Below are 18,921 nucleotides of genomic sequence, written 5' to 3' on the forward strand. Positions count from 1 at the left end.
CATTTTGAGTCGGAACCCTTCTTCATACTGATTATGGGGGATGGAGGCAGAAAGAAAGCTGGAAAAGATGAGAGGCAGGAGTGAGCATGGCCGGTAAAAGGTGAACACTATTCAGGGGACTATTTGATAAACAGATTATTGGACAGGTAAGGGGGCAGGTGTGGGGCCAAGATAATAAAGAGTTATGAACTGTTAAACTCAGGGTAGAAAAAGTTGTGAATTGTGTATCTGTTTTAAAGGATTTAATACTGAAGCTTTATCAGGCACTGGTGAGGCCATATTTGTGTAATATTGTGAGCATTTTTGGGCCCCATATCTGAGAAAGGATGTGTTGGCTTTGGAGAGGGTCCAGAGGAGGTATACAAGAATAATCCTGGGGATGATTAGGTTAATGTATGACGGCCGTTATTCTTCGCGTTTTATATCAATGATTTGGATGATTTGGCCAAGTTTACGGATGATACAAAGATAGTTGGAGGGGCGGGTAGTGTGGAGGAAGCAGGGATTCTGCTGAAGGAATTGGACAGGTTGGGAGAGTGGGCAAAGAAGTGGCAGGTGGAATGCAGTATAGCAAAGTGTGCAGTCATGCACTTTGGTAGTAGGAATAAAGACGCAGACTATTTTCTAAATGGGGAATGGATTCAGAAATCGAAGGTGCAAAGGGACAGGAATCCAGCACCAGTATTCCCAAAATGTTAATTTGCAAGTTGAATCAGTAGTAAGGAAGACAAATGCAATGTTCACATTTATTTCGAGAGGACTAGAATATAAAACCAGGTATGTAATGCTGAGGCTTTATAAGGCACTGGTCAGAGTGCCTTTGGAATATAATGAGCAGCTTTGGATTCCACATCTGAAGAAGGATGTGCTGGCATTGAAAATAATTCAAAATAAAGTTTTCCACTGTGTCTTGGTACACGTGACATTGAAGATTTCTCTCGCAGTTGTGGATGGAGCCCTCATCATTATCTCCTCTGGTTCTATCCATTCTGCTCTCACCCCCCACCTCACCTTTTCCCCAGACAGATTAATGATGGTGTTCCCCTAAGCATGCCTTTCACCCCACTAACCTCCTCATCCAACACATTATTCTGCGACATTTTCGCATCTTCACCATGATCCCACTGCCAGTCACATTTTCTTCTTCCTATGCCTTCTGCAGCGACCACTCTCGGCCCTGCCCCCTACATATCCCTTTACAGGCACTTTCCTTTGCAACTGCTGCAACACATGTCACTGCACCTCCTCCCTCATTTCTATTCTGGGACTCGTACAGCCTCTCCAATTACAGGTAACCACCATCCCCCTCTCCACCTCTTTCCAATAGACAATAGACAATAGGTGCAGGAATAAGCCATTCGGCTCTTCGAGCCAGCACCGCCATTCAATGTGACCATGGCTGATCATCCCCAATCAGTACCCCGTTCCTGCCTTCTCCCCACATCCCCTGACTCCGCTATCTTTAAGAGTTCCTTTCATCTACCCAATTCCTCCACCCCCCTTGTGTACACTCCCCTCTCCACTTGCTCCATGCCCTTATCACCCACCCTCCCCACTCCCGGTCCCCAGTTTTCTACCCCTTGTTTCGTCCTACCCACCAATGCTGGCTCTACTTTTCGTTTCCCATCTTCATTTCTTATCAGATTCCATCATTTGCACTGTTCTGTCTTTTCTACTCATCACCTCGGGCCTTGGTATCTCCCCTTTCTTTCTGATTATCTGATAAAATTATATATAATTACTTATTATACATAATATCTCACGAGGACTATCTGCTGCAGTTACATGCATCACACAGCAACAGAGTATTTATTCAGATCTGGTTTATTTTTAGATACTGTGGCAATGCTCGCTATTTGATAAGGCCATAATATTTCTGACACCACACATACTTAGTCCTTTCCTTACCAAGTTCTGACTTGGATACATTTGCTATTAATTGGCCTCACAGCTGTAAATTCAATTCTCTAAATGCAGAATTTGGAACTTGTATCTGTTAATATTCATAATGTCAGCTGGCAAATGATGAATGGTGTTTCTCTCATGCTTTATTAAGTAGAAAATATAGAAAGTAAAATCAATATTACTTTGACATGAATTGCTGGTGACGGTAATATGGGAACATGTAGCCCATCCACCTTCCAATGCAGTTAAATGATAATGGTACAGTTCAAACAAATTAAACAAATAAAAATATATACAAAATTTTGAGATATTGAGAATTTATTTATCAGTACCAATGGGATTCAAGTTTTCACAAAGTTAATAAATAATATAATTTAACATTATGACAAGGTAAGATTGATGATATAACATGTCAAGAAGATGCAGCATGTTTTAAAAAAAGTGCTGTTCATTGGATTTTGTTTAGTAGCAGTAGTGGTTGTTGAAAATTTTACATTACAATCTACCTGCTCATTATTACCAGGTTCCACCATAAAATATTAATAATGACAAGGTGAAATGGCACAATTTGCAGATTAGTCAAAAAACAGTAGTGTTGTTGATACTGAGAATGATAGTCGTAGGCTAGTGAATAGCACTGAGCAGTTGGTACAATGGTCAGAGGGATGGCAGATAGAATTCCTTTGTGGAATTGAGGAGGTAAAGAGCCTGCCCCACTTACGTGTCCTTGGCACGCAAATTAGCCGACCACGTGGTCGCGTTGAGGCGCACGGGCATCGTATGGTCGCGCGGGGCCGGTCCCACTGAGAAGCACGGAGGGGTATGTAGTTGTGCGCGACATCGCATGGGGCTCCGAAATTTTTGTAGCGAACAAAATCTTTGCACGCCAACGGCCCGTCGCGTAACTGACGGCCAAAGTGGGACAGGCGCAAGACCCTGGCGCGACGCAACGTCTCACCTCCAACAACAGCAGAAGCAGGCAAACGATCGCCGAACTTGGCCTTGGGCTCACGGCCATTGCGGCCCGGATCCGCCCCCACTCCTACTCCCAGAGCGGGGCCAAGAAAATTGAAGATTTAGACACAAAATGCAGGAATAACTCAGCGGGACCGGTAGCATCTCTGGAGAGAAGGAATGGGTGATGTATCGGGTCAAGACCCTTCTTTTCAGACTGAAGAAGAGTTTCGACACGAAACATCACCCATTGCTTCTCTCCAGAGATGCTGCCGGTCCCGCTGAGTTACTCCTGCATTTTGTGGTCATCTTCAAATGACGTCACGCGCTCCAAATGCCTGTGCGTACGCATGAAATCGTGCGTGACCTTCGCGGGACCTTCGTGGCTCAACGCGACCACGAGGTCGCGTAATTTGCGTGCCAAGGACACGTAAGTGGGACAGGTCCTTTACTCTTCAAGAGATGGAGCCATGTAATCAGGCACAAAGAAAGGCAATTATCAGAGTCATGCAGCACAGAAACCAGCCCCTTGTGCCACCATATCCATGCTAACCTTTGAATAATGATTGATATCAACCCTATTTTCCAGCACCTGACTCAAAGCTTGGTGATTCATGTGCCAGCTTTTCATTACTGCACATGATCCTGCTATTCACTGTAAATATCCTAATCTTCATAACATGCATCACCTCACATTCATCTGCATTAAATTCGACCTGCAGTTGTTCTGCACTTTTTACAAACCCATTAATATCTTTCATTAATCTAAAATTATCTTGCTCACTATCAGCATAACCACTAGTATTTGTGTCACCTGCAACTTAATAATTATACTCCAACATTAGCATTCAAATTGTTAATATACATAACTTGTCAGAAGAAGTGGTTGGTTGTTCTGCTGCAACCCAACATTTGTTGTAATACAACATTTTGAAAGACATTTGGACATGGATGAATTGAGCCCTGTGGCACATCACTGGTCACACAGGCTTCCATAAAATATAGAAGATATATTAGTACAGCACAGGAATAGTTCAGCCCACAATATCTGTGCTGAGCATGATACCAAGTTAAACTAATTTCCTGTGCTTCGACATGATCCATATCCCTCTATTCACTGCATTTATATGCCCCTCTAAAAGCTTCATAAACACCACTATGGTATCTGCTTTTACACCAGCCCTGACAATGCTTTCCAGGCACCCTCAACTCTTTGTAAAATAACTTGCCCTGCACATCACCTTTTAACTTACCCCCTCTAACCTTAAAGCCATATCTTCCAGTCTTTGACATTTCCACGCTAGGAAGAAGTTTATAGAATCACACACCATGGAAACAGGCCCTTCAACCCAACTCATGCAAGCCAACCAACCAACATGCAAGGCTAGTCCAATTTGCCCATGTTTGGCCCATATCCCACTGACTCTTCCTGTCCACGTACCTGCCCAAATGACCTCTAAATGTGATAATTGCAGCTGCCTCCACCATTTTCTCTGACAAAATGCCATACACACACCACCTTCTGTGTGAAGAAGTAGTGTTTAGATGCCTCTCGTTCCCAATTTTGGTTCAATATACCAAGTTGCTTTGGATCCCATGGACTGTAATTTCTTTCATGAGGCACAATGGTGGGACCTTGTTGAAAAGTTTACATGATGATCTACCTGCTCATTTATTAATTGGCTCTGAGGGTCATAAGAATGCATGGTCCTGACCCAAAATGTTATCTGTCCATTTCCCTCCTCAGCTGTTGCCTGACCTATCAAGTTCTTTCCGTTTTCTCTTTGAGCTGGATTGGATTTGAGTGCAAAAGTGTTTGAACTGCTCTCAGTTCCAGACTGAAAGTTGACAGTTCCTGAGTGGATCAGTTTTCCTTTTGCCCTGGAAGGCTGGCTGCACTGGTGTATGGTATTTAAGTATTTGATAATGCTTGGTGACAATCACAATGTAAAGTCATCAAGCTGTCCAGTTAAATCTAAATATTTAAGACATTTTTGCCACATGTTTTCAAGCTGAATTTCGGACGTTGCTAAATCCCCTTCTGTATATTTTGAAAATAGGACTTGCTTCATCGAAGGCCTATTTCCAATGTTCCTTTGGTTAATAATTGTTTGATCTCCTGTCTCACATACTGATTAAATATTGATTCTGAAGAACGCTTTTTCAAAATCTTTTTATGAGTTAACAAAAAACAAAAGCATTTTCACTGTTTTCATAGATATTTCAATTCAAGAAAATGTCAATGCCATAATTATTCAGCTCAGATTTTTGGCATAACATTCCAAGCTTGCTATTCAGACAAGTATTTCTTGTGCCTTGTAACTTGGTCATTGTGAAAAGAATGTGGTGATGGCTAAAGATAAAACTTTAAACCTGGGTTATCTGGTTTTTAGTTCCATTCGAAGAGAAACAGAGTTGAGACTGCTAGCCTGAAGAGAGATTTTGTCCTTTAGTATTTTGGAGATCTTCTCATTCATTTAATGCACTCAGGCCTGAAAAAATAAAAAATATTGCTAATCATTTAATGTAAATACGAGCAGATCATCACATTCAAACTTTTTTTTTTTTTTTTTTTTTTTAAATTTTTTTTTTTTCCGCGTCTCGTATTTTATTTATTAGAAGTAGACATATTATACAATGTAATTACATATTATAGTAGAAAAAAAACTTTTCATATACATCAGTCATACATTATTAAAATTTTCCATTATCAATTACTTCTGCTTCTAGTATTTTTATTTTTTATGAAAGCGAGAAAAAGAGAGGGTAGAAAGTTACAAATAAAAGAGGAAGCAAAAAAAAAAAAAAAAAAAAAACACAACAGAAAAACAAGGAAGGTGGAATGGGTTACCTGTGATACATCAATGGAGATAGGTTCGTAGGTTATAAAGTATAGAGTATAGTTTTTCATCTGTTCCTGAGTTCAAGTTTCAGCTGGGTCCTCGTGCTGTGCCAGTCTATCCCTTCAGATAGTTAATGAATGGAGCCCAAATTTTATGGAAAAGATCTTGTTTGTCCATTAAGACAAGTCTAATTCTTTCTAAGTATAGGGTCTCCGACATTTCCGTAATCCACATTTTGATTGTGGGGGTTGTAGGGCCTTTCCAAAATTTTAATATTAATTTTTTTCCGGTTATTATACTGTAATTGAGGAAGTTTCTTTGGTTTGTTGTGAGTGTTAAGCTTTGTTCTGATATTCCAAGTATTATTAATTTTGTGTCTGGGTCCAGTTTTGTATTAATAACTTTTGAAGTTATTTCAAAAATATCTGTCCAGAAATGTTTAAGTTTTATACAGTTTGCAAAAGTATGTGTTAAATTAGCCTCTAAATGTAGACATTTATCACAAATAGGAGAGATTTGTGGGAAAATTCTATTTAGTTTTATTTTAGAGAAGTGTAGTCTATGTAAGACCTTGAATTGTATTAAAATATGTCTGGCATTTAATGAACATTGATGTATTTGTTGTAAACTTTCGTCCCACATATCTTTCGTGATAGGATGACCTATTTCAATTTCCCATTTGTATCTATGTAGTTCGGTCGGTGGTACCTCGTTATTTAGTAGGGTGTTATAAATATAAGCTATTAGTTTTTCAGTATTAGGATGCTTGTTCAGACACTCATCAAGAATTTCTGATTCCCTATTCTTGTAAACTTGTGTATTAGATTTAACATAATCTCTAATTTGTAGATATCTGAAAAAATTATTTGAGTGCAGTCCATAATTCAGTTGTAACTCTTGAAATGAAAGAAAAGTACCTTTCCCATAAAGATGTCCTATATTTTTGATTCCATGATTTTTCCATTGTGTGAAACCTTTGTCCATAAAGGATGATTTGAACAAAGGATTATTTACAATGGGAAGGCAGAGTGGTATATTATTCAATTTTAAATCTTTTTTTATTTGTTTCCAAATTCGTATTCCACTATGTATTATGGGGTTTTCTTTATAGGTTTTTTTGTGCTGTTTTGTGGGGGCAAATATGATCGGTCCAATTTCAAAAGGTAGACAGTCTTCCTTTTCCATCATTAGCCAATCTGGTTGTTGGTCCATTTCTTCCAGCCAAAAATTCATGTTTTTAATATGGACTGCCCAAAAATAAAATAAGAAATTTGGCAAAGCCAGACCTCCATTTATCTTTGATTTACATAAGTGTTTTTTACTTATTCTATGATTCTTATAATCCCAGACAAAACTTGTAACAATGGAGTCGACTTTTTTGAAAAAAGTTTTTGGGATATATATCGGAATTAATTGAAGTAGGTACAGTAGTTGCGGTAAAAAAATCATTTTTATAGCATTAATTCTCCCAAGCATTGAAATGGGGAGTGTTTTCCAGTATTGAATATTCTTATGTAGTTTATTCAGTAAGGGTGGGAAATTTAGTTTAAATAAAGAGGTATATGTCTTAGTTACCCAGATTCCTAAGTATTTAAATTTATCTTTAACTATTTTAAAAGGGGATTGTTGTATTGTATGTAAATTAAATTTTGTTATTGGCATGATTTCGCTTTTATTCCAATTGATTCTATATCCCGAAAACTGACCAAATTGAGTTATTAAATTTAATAGGTTTGGAATACTAGTTTCTAATTTTGTAATATATATTAGTATATCATCTGCATATAAGGAGATTTTATTCCTTGTGTCTCTAGTATTGTATCCAAATATTCCTGGATGGTTTCTAACGCTTTCTGCTAGGGGTTCAATTGCAAGAGCAAATAATAGTGGGGATAGTGAACATCCTTGTCTACAGCCTCTAGAGAGATTAAATTTAGTTGATAACATTTTGTTTGTTAATATTCTAGCTGTTGGGTTAGAATATAACAATTTAACCCATGTGCAGTACTTCTCTCCTAGTTGAAATTTTTCCATCACCGAAAATAAATATGGCCATTCTACCTGGTCAAATGCTTTTTCAGCATCTAACGAGATAATTGCTAGCTCTGCGTTGGGGATTCTATTGGAGTATATAATATTAAATAATCTTCTCAGATTAAAAAATGAATACCGTTTGGGGATAAACCCTGTTTGGTCAGGATGTATTAATTTACTGATCACTAAGCTCAATCTATTAGATAGAATCTTAGTTAATATTTTCTGATCAGTATTTAAGAGGGCTATAGCTCTGTATGAACCTGGGTCTTCAAGATCCTTGTCCGTTTTTGGTATAAGTATGATTGTTGATTCATTTAGAGTTTCTGGGAGTTTCTGTTGAGTATAAGCATATTTGTACATTGTCTGTAGGCGTGGGGAAAGCAAGTCATAAAATTTTTTATAAAATTCCGAATTTAGTCCATCGGGTCCTGCCGACTTTCCATTTTTTAAGGACTTTATTGATTCTTCAATGTCTTTTATCGTAATTTCAGCCCCTAGCAATTCTCTCTCTTTCTGATCTAGACCCGTAAACTTACAATTCTGTAAAAATGTTTCCATTCCCGTTGATTGTTCTGTTATTTTAGATGAATACAATTTTTGATAGTATTGTAGAAATCTATCATTAATATCTTTAGGCAATGTTAATGTTTCTCCCCTATCTGTTCTAATTTTGTATATTGTTTTTTCCCCGTCCAATTTGCGAAGTTGACGCGCTAATAGTTTTTGTGGTTTGTCACCAAATTCAAAATTTAATTGTTTTGTATGTTGATAAAGTTTTATAACTTGGTCTGAGTAAAATTCTGTAGTTGGGATGTTAAGGGAATTAATGAACCTATCAAGAGAGGCAAAGTGTTAGCACATTTAAAATCATTGAAAACAGATATAATATTTCTCCAGGAGACACATCTTAAAAAGGAAGCACAACATAGACTGAAAGCAAAATGGATTGCTAAAGCGTACCATTCTTCATTCTCACATAAATCAAGAGGTGTTGCAATATTAATTCGTAAAGGTATACCCTTTAAACATATATCAACGATAGAAGACATTGAAGGCAGATATATTATAATAATAGGGGAGTTATACTTAAAAAAGGTGACTCTCCTCAATGTGTATGGACCAAATTTTGATAGCCCTCTGTTTTTTAAGAGAATTCTTAACAATATCCCGGAAGGTACACAACAAAACTTAATAATTGGTGGAGATTTAAATTGTACATTGGATGCTTGTTTGGACAGATCATCAACTCAAAGAAAACTAAAATCTCGATCAAGTGAATTTTTAAATTCATACATTAATACCACTAATATTAAGGACGTCTGGAGAATTGAAAATCCATCGGGCCGAGAATATTCATTTTACTCACCAGTACATAAAACTTACTCAAGGATAGACTATTTTTTGGTAGATTCAAAACTTATCCCATTCACCTATAACTCACAATATCACAACATCATAATCTCAGACCATGCCCCATTAACATTTATGATCAAAGTAAACGGAATGGCAGAGACACAGTCACAATGGAGATTTAATCCCCAAATCTTAAAAGATAAGTCATGTAATGAATATCTAGTAAAACAGATTAAAATGTTTTTTGAGGCTAACGATAGCCCTGAAATCTCTGCCTCGCTTCTTTGGGAAACATTTAAAGCATTTGTACGAGGAGCATTAATTTCTTCCCAATCATTTTTTAATAAAGAGAATAGGGCCAAACAAAAGAAACTGGAAATGGAAATAAAGCAATTAGACACAGAAAATGCAGCAGCACCATCCACGATAAAACACAATAAAATTGCAGTATTGAAATATAAATTAAACAAGATTTAATCACATTCAAACTTCATCTTCAAAAAGCTAGATTATGAATTTTCATAGAGCATAGTGCAAGATCACTTTTTGTTTTACTTCGGAGTCACGTGAGTGACTACGTGAAGAACCCCGCCAGGACGCATGCGTGTCATATCGCTTTCACGCTTGCAAAACGACAGGCGGGGTGGAGCGTTCCCCTGCAGCGGTAAGTTTGAAACCGCGACCTGCAGGTAAGTGATTTACTCTGCAATAGTGTTTGTCCCCGCGCTGTTTTTACACAGGGGGGGGAAGCTGGACAAAATAGTGTCCGCGAGTGAAGCTGGCTGGGGAGGACCGCGAAGTTGCGGGAGCCAGCAGCAGCTGAAGGCACAAGCCCCGTAAGTGGGATCAGCTGTGCCGACTTTTGGCGTTCCCCCGTAGCAACAGTTTAAACCATGACCTGCAGGTAAGTAAAACTGCGGTCTTTATTCTCCCCATACTGTTTCACAGGTGGGGAAACATGGAGAGTTGTGCAAATAACGGCAGGCAGCACGGGAATCACCCGTAAGGGAACAGCTGTGCCCGACTTCGCTCCCGCACCAGCCAGATTAAACACCATGGCTGGGCGGGAGACCATACAGAACGGAGCCGTTGGCTTTGACAAGTCAAAACGGCAGGAGGAGGGGTGGAAGACGTTCCCCCTTAACGGCAAGTTTTAAGCCTGGACCTGCAGGTATGTGATACTGCGGTCTTTATCGTTCCCATACTGTTCTACAGGTGGGGGGAAACATGCACAAGGCAAAGAAGTCGACCAGAGCTGGCAGGGGAAGACCGCGGAGTTGCGGACGCCAGCAGTGGCAGGCGGCACAGGAATCACCCGTAAGGGAACAGCTGTGCCCGTCTTCGCCCCCGCACCGGCCAGATTAAACACTGCGTCTGGGCGGGAAGGCAAGAAGAAAACCAAAAGAATCGAGGACTGATGAGTCCGACTTTGGGCGGCCAGCGACCGTGAGCGCTGGAGCCGGTTGGAGCGGCTTATGGAGCCGAGCTCCAACATGACAGGCTCCGGGAGATGGAGTCTAGTCACTGTGGGCACTATGTAAAACCCACAGCAGCACCTCTTGTAGGGCTGCACAGTGCATCTCCCTCGTCAGAGGGGAGTACTGGGGGGGGGTCAATTCTGGGCTGACCCTGAAGAGGGGTCTTGACGAACAAAACTACAAGTGTGCAGGTGGTGCAGGAAGGCAAAATCTACTGGTCATGGTGTCCAAATACATACAGCCAGACCACGATGGACACCACTGCAAAAATACTTGGGACCAGGAAACTGCGCATCCCTGAATGTTCCAGTCGTGGAAATAGCATCTGGAAACATGTCGGAGCAGGACTTAGGAAAGCCCTGGGGCTCATAAAGGCGACAACATTAAGGATCTCCTACAGCCAAAGACAGCACCCTTATGCACCCACCAGCAGAACAAGAGAAGCTGGTGAAAGCTCAAAGGCCGGGCATACAGGACAGCGGTCTTTTAGACCATAGCCCAGACCGGCCTTTCTGGAAGATGCGCAAACCCCCAACCCAAAAACAAACCCAGACACCGGCACCTCAACCTCCACAAAGTCCACACAGAAGAAGCAAACTTCCACTGGTAACAATGGAGGTAAGTGGGCCTGGTCCCTTACAAATTATAGGAAGAGTGGATAATACACACATTGGTGGGAGATTACACTCTTTTGGATACATGGTGTATATTAACTACAGACACTTATATCCTAAGCAGTATCCAGGGATATACCATTGAATTGTGCAAAAGGGGTAATGAGTAAACCCAACACGATTGGCTGGAATACATTGAGTACTATACATTGAGTACTATATATTCAGTACAAAATGGGAACTGGTAACTGCTAAAGGACTGATTTCCAAAGGCTACACCATGGCTAGCATCGACCTAAAAGATGCTTACTATTCAGTGCCTACACGGACTGATCACAAACGTTATTTTAAAATATTCAACTGGATGGGGCAGCTCTGGCAGTATAGAGCTACCAAATACATAATCATATGATCATACTAATTGTGGGCATAACTTTGGAGTTGGCCTAACTAGCTGTAACAGCCAGCATACAATTGGGTGAAAACTGGGGTTATCATCCATCCAGTTAAATCTAAACTAACACCTACCAACATAATGGATTATTTGGGGTTCACTATTGACAGCTCACATGTCGGTGACTTTACCAAAGGACAAGGCTACAGTCTTAACTGAGGCCTGCAACAACCCCACTGACATCAGTGAACCGTCTATCAGATTGGTAGCAAGTATAATTGGCATATAGTGTCTGCCTTTCCAGCCACACAATTTGGACCTTTGTATTACCAAAAATCTACAAAGGGCAAAATACAAACACTCAAAGTTAATACTGGTCATTTCGACAGACCAATAAGCCACCAATCAAAGCTTATGGAATTAAAATGGTGGAGGGATAACATTCGGCATTGTTCCAACCCTATCGTTATCAGCAAACCATTAATGGTGCTACAAACTGATGCCAGTGCGCTTGGTTGGGGTACTACCAATTTCCATCTCCATCTGTGGAGGTAGATGAAAGGCACAGGAGGCATCATTATCACAGACACTGGGCATAAACTACCTGGAAATGTGGGGTGCGTTCTATGGCCTAAAGTCATACTGCTCTGGGATAAATCAGCGTGTTAGACTACAGAGTGACAATCTGACTAATACAATTTGGTAATGGTGTATCCAGAGAAATATTGGAATATCAGCTACTTACCTACCAGGTAACCCAAAATTCAGTGACAGACATCAGGTCACGCAAATTCAATAAAATAAGACTTAATCACCAGTTACCAAACTGTGTTTCTTGGGAACCAGACCCTGGGACAGCAGGGACAGATGTTTCACTGCATTGAGGGGGCAATTGTTTATCTATGCATTCTCTCCTTTTCTGCATCATCAGTCGGGTATTACAAAAAATACAACAAGACTCAGAGTCTGTTAATTGGTAGTGCCGATTGGCCTACTTAACCATGGTTCCCTGTGATACTCAGCATGGGGTTTAACCATGCATCACCATCCTGAAACAACCAGATTATTGGTTCATCCCGTAACAGGGGAACCCATCCATGTCAAAAACAACAAGCCTATCAATTTGTAGAGTCTAAAGAAACCTCTACTGCAACTGGGACTGGCGGACCGAACATTGAACATTATCTCAGCGGGCCACAGACAGTCCACCAAAAACTATATCTGGTATAAATCAGGAAATGGGAGATATATTGTCACAGAAACAACATCACCTACAGTTTGATGAACATAACGTCTGTTCTCGAATTCCTGGCAGGCCTCCATTATGATGAGGGGCTCAGTTACAGTGCCATTAACTGCGCCAGAAGTGCCCTATCAACATATCTATGGCGAGGATCAGAGCGTCATTCTGTTGGAACTCACCCCTGGTAACCAAACTTATGAGGGGAATTTTTAATATCTATCCCCCAAGAACCAGGTACTCTCTAAATGGGATATGAGTATTGCCCTAACGTTGCTAAGGAATTGGTCTCCAGCAACAGCTCTGTCCCTGCAAAGACTGACGCACAAACCAGTCATGCTGATGGCTTTGGTCACGGCACTAAGGGTACAGTCGTACATAAGTTAAGGCTGGACTATATGACTTCTTCAACAGGAATATAACGTTTCATATTACAAATTAGTCAAACAGAACAGACCGGGATCATCAGGCCTCAAAATAGAATTTAGGGATTACCCTACAGATATCGTCTCTGTATAATAAGACAATTATTGTTCTATATGGAGAACACCAAAAACATCTGAGGCTATGAGATGGCACTACTAATCAGCCACAAACAAACCCACAAAAAAGTGTCGGTTCAAACTATTTCCAGATGGCTGAAACAGGTTTTAACAACAGCTGGGGTGGATACTAACATATTCAAATTTTATTCCACCAGGGCTGCAACTACATCGGCAGCTATGGAGTTGGATGTACCAATGAACCAAATCCTCGAGACAGCAGGATGGATCAGGGGAAAATGTTCCAACCATTCTACCACAAACCAGTAGTTAAACTGGAACTTTGCAGAGCCAATTTTAAGTTCTGTAATATAATTTTACCCCATAAATAGGGGCTATAATTTGTTGTTAACAATTTATCATGGATTTGAATGTTGGATTCATGTCTAAACATGTTAACACGATTCCTCCCACAGTCAATTAAGGCAGATGTGATGCATGGACTCGTTTCCACGGCATGAAATCACAGAGCTTTGAAATCTTCACGTCACTCACGTGACTCCGAAGTAAAATAGTAAGATTAAGCGATAACTTACCAGTTCGATGTTTGATCGTTATTTTATGAGGAGTATGTTGAGGGAATACGTGCCCTCCGCTCCCACCCTTGATCATATACTCAACTGGTATTTTCTTCTCTAATCTTACTATGTTCAGTCATTACAGTTATCTGTGATTTCACACCGCTGCTTTGAAGAATGATACGCATGCGTCCTGGCGGTGTTCTTCACGTATTCCCTCAACGTACTCCTCATAAAATAACGATCAAACTTCGAACTGGTAAGTTCTCGTTTAATCTTACTATTAATTTAACATTTTCAGTTTCACTCAGATCACCATTCTTAATCCAAGATCAATGTTGTTATGTGTGTTATTTCCAGTTTCTATTCAAAAATAATTTAAAGTGGTATTTTAAACTGGTGCATGACAGACAATTTTGTTTGAGAGGATGTCACTGAAACATTTATGAGGACACAGGACCTTATGTGCTGTGCACTTGTGAACACATCATTGAGAATGAGCTGCCACACATTGGTAGGGAAAGGTCAGGTCAGTGGACTGAGATTTGGGGATTTCATGATTGTGAACTGACAAGCAATGTGGGAGGGGGAGAAGGGGGTGGGGGTTAGCCACTGGGGCGGTTAAATGAAGTATTATAAATAATGGAGAACCTGGGGGCCGCTGGTGGTACCCAATATAGAACCTAATATAAGCTGAGATGTGTTCCAAGTGCTGGATTCCATAGGCTGAGATATGCTATGCCTGAAGCAGTCCTCAAGAGTTCTGTGAATAATAATTGAACATCACTGTGTTAGAACATATCTTTCCCACATCCTGGACCACATCCTAGCGACAGCAGGATGGGCAAATTCCCATATCTGGACCATATCCTAGCGACAGCAGGATGGGCGAATTCCCATATCTGGACCATATCCTAGCGACAGCAGGATGGGCAAATTCCCACATCCTGGACCACATCCTAGCGACAGCAGGATGGGCAAATTCCCATATCTGGACCATATCCTAGCGACAGCAGGATGGGCGAATGAGCTAACTTTTCAAACAATTTATAATAAACCAATTACCAGGCCTGGTTTATTACTAGCAAAATTTTAAGATTTGTTAATTAAATCAATTGTTTATCCCTGATGTGAAGGGACCATTATTATTATTTCCATTAAAAGCATGGACATGTTTAAGTTAACATCATGTTTCAATGAAGTATGTTTCTTCAGCCATGTCTGGTCAACTGGGCAGTATGTCTGCATGGAATCTGGTTCACTGCATAAAACCACAGAGCTTTGAAGTCTTCACGTGGTCACTCATGTGACCGATATAAAATAGGAAGATTAAACGAGAACTTATCTTTGAAGTTTGATCTTTATTTTATGAGAAGTTGAAGTGAGGGATTACGTGCCTTCCACTCCCAACCCTACTTCTCATAAAGATCATTCGGTAGTTCTAAGATCGTTAATCTTCCTATAGCTTAGGTCAGCAACTATTCTGTGGTTTCATACAGCTGCTCTAAAGTTTGAAGCACATACGGGCTGGCGGGCTATTCACGTAATCCCACACTTCAACTTCTCATAAAATAAAGATCAAACTTCAAACGGTAAGTTCTCGTTTAATCTTCCTATTAAAAGTAACATTAGCAAATTTGCAGGTGACACAAAACTGGGTGGTAGTGTGAACTGTGAGGAGGATGCGATGAGGATGCAGGGTGACTTGGACAGGTTGGGTGAGTGGGCAGATGCATGGCAGATGCAGTTTAATGTGGATCAATGTGATGTTAACCACTTTGTTAGCAAGAAAAGGAAGTCAGATTATTATCTGAATGGTGTCAAGTTAGGAACAGGGGAAGTACAACGAGATCTGGGTGTCCTTGTTCACCAGTCACTGAAAGTAAGCATGCAGGTACAGCAGGCAGTGAAGAAAGCTAATGGCATGTTGGCCTTCATAACGAGGAATTGAGTATAGGAGCAAAGAGGTCCTTCTGCAGTTGTACAGGCCCTAGTGAGACCACAACTGGAGTATTGTGTGCAGTTTTGGTCTCCAAATTTGAGGAAGGCTATTCTTGCTATTGAGGGCATGCAGCGTTGGTTCATGAGGTTAATTCCCTTGATGGCGGGACTGTCATATTTCAAAAGAACGGAGCGACTGGGCTTGTATATACTGGAATTTAGGATGAGAGGGAATCTTATTGAAACATATAAGGCATGGCCGTCTGAAGCGGGGGGGGGGGGGGGGGGGGGGGGGGGGGGTAGTGCTATGGGTGCGGTCGCACCGCCCCCCCCCCCCCCTTTTTCCAGAGTAAACAAAAAATCCAGAGTGAAAAAACAATTAAAAAAATTGGGGTGCAATCTTTTTTTATTCTTTTTTTTAAAAAATATTTTTTTATTAAAGGTAATCAATTACAATGCTTCAAACAACTTTATATCAAATTAATTCAATTTGCATTAAGTAAAACACTAATAATACTTATCTACTATTTTTTTTTAGAAATAATGATAGAAAAAGAATAGAACAGTTATAAATCATTAAGAAAGTGATTAAATAATAAATTGATTATATATAAGAAAGAAAACAGAAACGAAAAAAAAAAAAAAAAAAAATGAAAAACCACAATATGTATTGTTAATAACACTACTACAAGTGATAGTATCAATAAAGACATATATGTTAATTCCAATATAAAAATGAATTATTCTCACCAAATCCCGCAGGGTGCACGCCGAGCTGTGTTGCCAAGAACAGCTACTTCTCTAAATACTGTATATATGGAGACCATATCTGTTCAAAAGAATTATACTTGTCCAATAGGACAAATCTAATTCTTTCCAGATGTAACGTCTCCATCATCTCTGCTGCCCACATTTTGGTTGTGGGGGATAATGTTCCCTTCCAAAATTTCAATATGATTTTTTTCCCAATTATCAAACAGTAATCAAAGAAATTTCTTTGATTTACTGTAAGTGATAGATGTAAATCCGGAATTCCAAATATTATTAGCTTTGGGTTAGGGTCCAATTTAACTTTGATGACTTCAGAAATAACTTAAAAAATTTCTGTCCAGTAATAATTCAATTTAGGACATGTAACGAAACTATGTATTAAATTTGCCTCTGCTTTCTTGCACTTATCACAAATAGCGGAGAGATTCGGAAAAATACTATTTAATTTAGTTTTCGAATAATGTAACCTATATAATACTTTAAATTGTATCAATATATGTCTGGCGTTTAATGAACACCGGTGTATTCGTTGTAGACTTTCTTCCCAGTTTTCTTTTGTTATAGCCAATCCCATTTCATTTTCCCATGCTTGACGATATATTTCCGTTATTGGATTCTCCTTATCCAAAATGATGTTATATATATAGGCTATTAATTTTTCTGTATTTGGATATAAATTAAACAGTTCGTCTAACAGTCCTGCTTCTTTATTTTTATAATCTTGTGTATTGGATTTAATATAATCTCTAATTTGTAAATACCTAAACAAATGTTGTGGAGACAATCCATAAATATCTTGTAACTCCTGGAATAAGAGAAATTTTCCTTTTCTATAAAGGGGTTCTATCCTTGTAATTCCTAAATCATCCCATTGTTTAAACCCCCCATCTAATATAGCAGTTTTAAACAATGGGTTATTCATAATTGGTAATCTAAATGAGAGATTATCCAAATGTAGAGTCTTAACTATTTGTTTCCAAATACGTCTATTATTATATATTACTAGGTTGTCTTTATAATTTTTTTTTTGTACTTCCGTTGGTGCAAAAATTATCGAACCCACATTGAAAGGTAGACAGTCTTCCTTTTCAATATTTAACCATGTCGGTTCATGATCCATATTTACCCACCAGAAATTCATATTCTTAATCTGAACAGCCCAAAAATAATATAAAAAGTTTGGAAGTGCTAATCCTCCATTTATCTTAGCTTTGCATAGATGTTTTTTATTTATTCTGTGATTTTTATAATCCCAAATAAAACTATTAACAATATTATCAATTTAAAAAAAAAAGTTTTCGGAAGAAAAAAAGGAATAGCCTGAAACAAATATAACAACTGTGGTAGAAATACCATCTTTATGGCACTTATTCTACCAATCATGGATATAGGAAGTGTTTTCCAATATAAAATATTTTTTCTAAGTTTATCTAATAGTTGAGGATAGTTGGATTTTATTAATGAGTTATGAGTTTTAGTTACGTTAATCCCTAAATATTTAAGTTTGTCTGTAACTACTTTTAATGGGTATTGTTGTAATGTATTTAGATTTATTCCTGTTATTGGCATAATCTCGCTTTTATCCCAATTAATCCTATACCCAGAAAATGCACCAAACTTAGTTATAATGTTTAGCAGGTTGGGAATACTAATTTCCGGTTTTGTAATATAAATCAAAACATCATCTGCATATAAAGAAATTTTATTAATTGTTGTATCAGTATTATAGCCATATATTTCAGGTTCAGATCTAATTTTTTCCGGCAATGGTTCTATCACCAATGCGAACAATAAGGGTGATAACGGACATCCCTGTCTGCATCCCCTAGAGAGTTTGAATTTGGCTGATAAAATTTGGTTAGTCAAAATTCTTGCAATAGGATTCGAGTATAAAATTCTTACCCATTTACAAAATCTATCCCCCAATTGAAACTTTTCCATTATATTAAATAAATACATCCATTCCACCTGATCAAACGCTTTTTCTGCATCTAATGATATAACCGCTAGTTCCGTATCTCGTATTCTTTTTGAATATATAATATTAAACAAGCGTCTGAGATTATGGGATGAATAACGATTTGGGATAAAACCTGTTTGATCATAATGTATTAATTTAGAGATCACTAAACTTAATCTCCTAGATAAGACCTTAGTTAATATTTTTTGGTCTGTATTTAAAAGGGCAATCGCTCTATATGATCCAGGATCTTCCAAATCCTTATCTACTTTAGGGATGAGTGTAATTGTGGATTCATTTAGAGATTCTGGTAATTTTCCTTGGTCATATGCATATCTATACATTATTTGTAATCTTGGAGAAATCAGATC

The sequence above is a fragment of the Amblyraja radiata genome, chromosome 2 (genome assembly GCF_010909765.2).
Source record: "Amblyraja radiata isolate CabotCenter1 chromosome 2, sAmbRad1.1.pri, whole genome shotgun sequence".
In the NCBI taxonomy this organism is placed as follows: Eukaryota; Metazoa; Chordata; class Chondrichthyes; order Rajiformes; family Rajidae; genus Amblyraja; species Amblyraja radiata.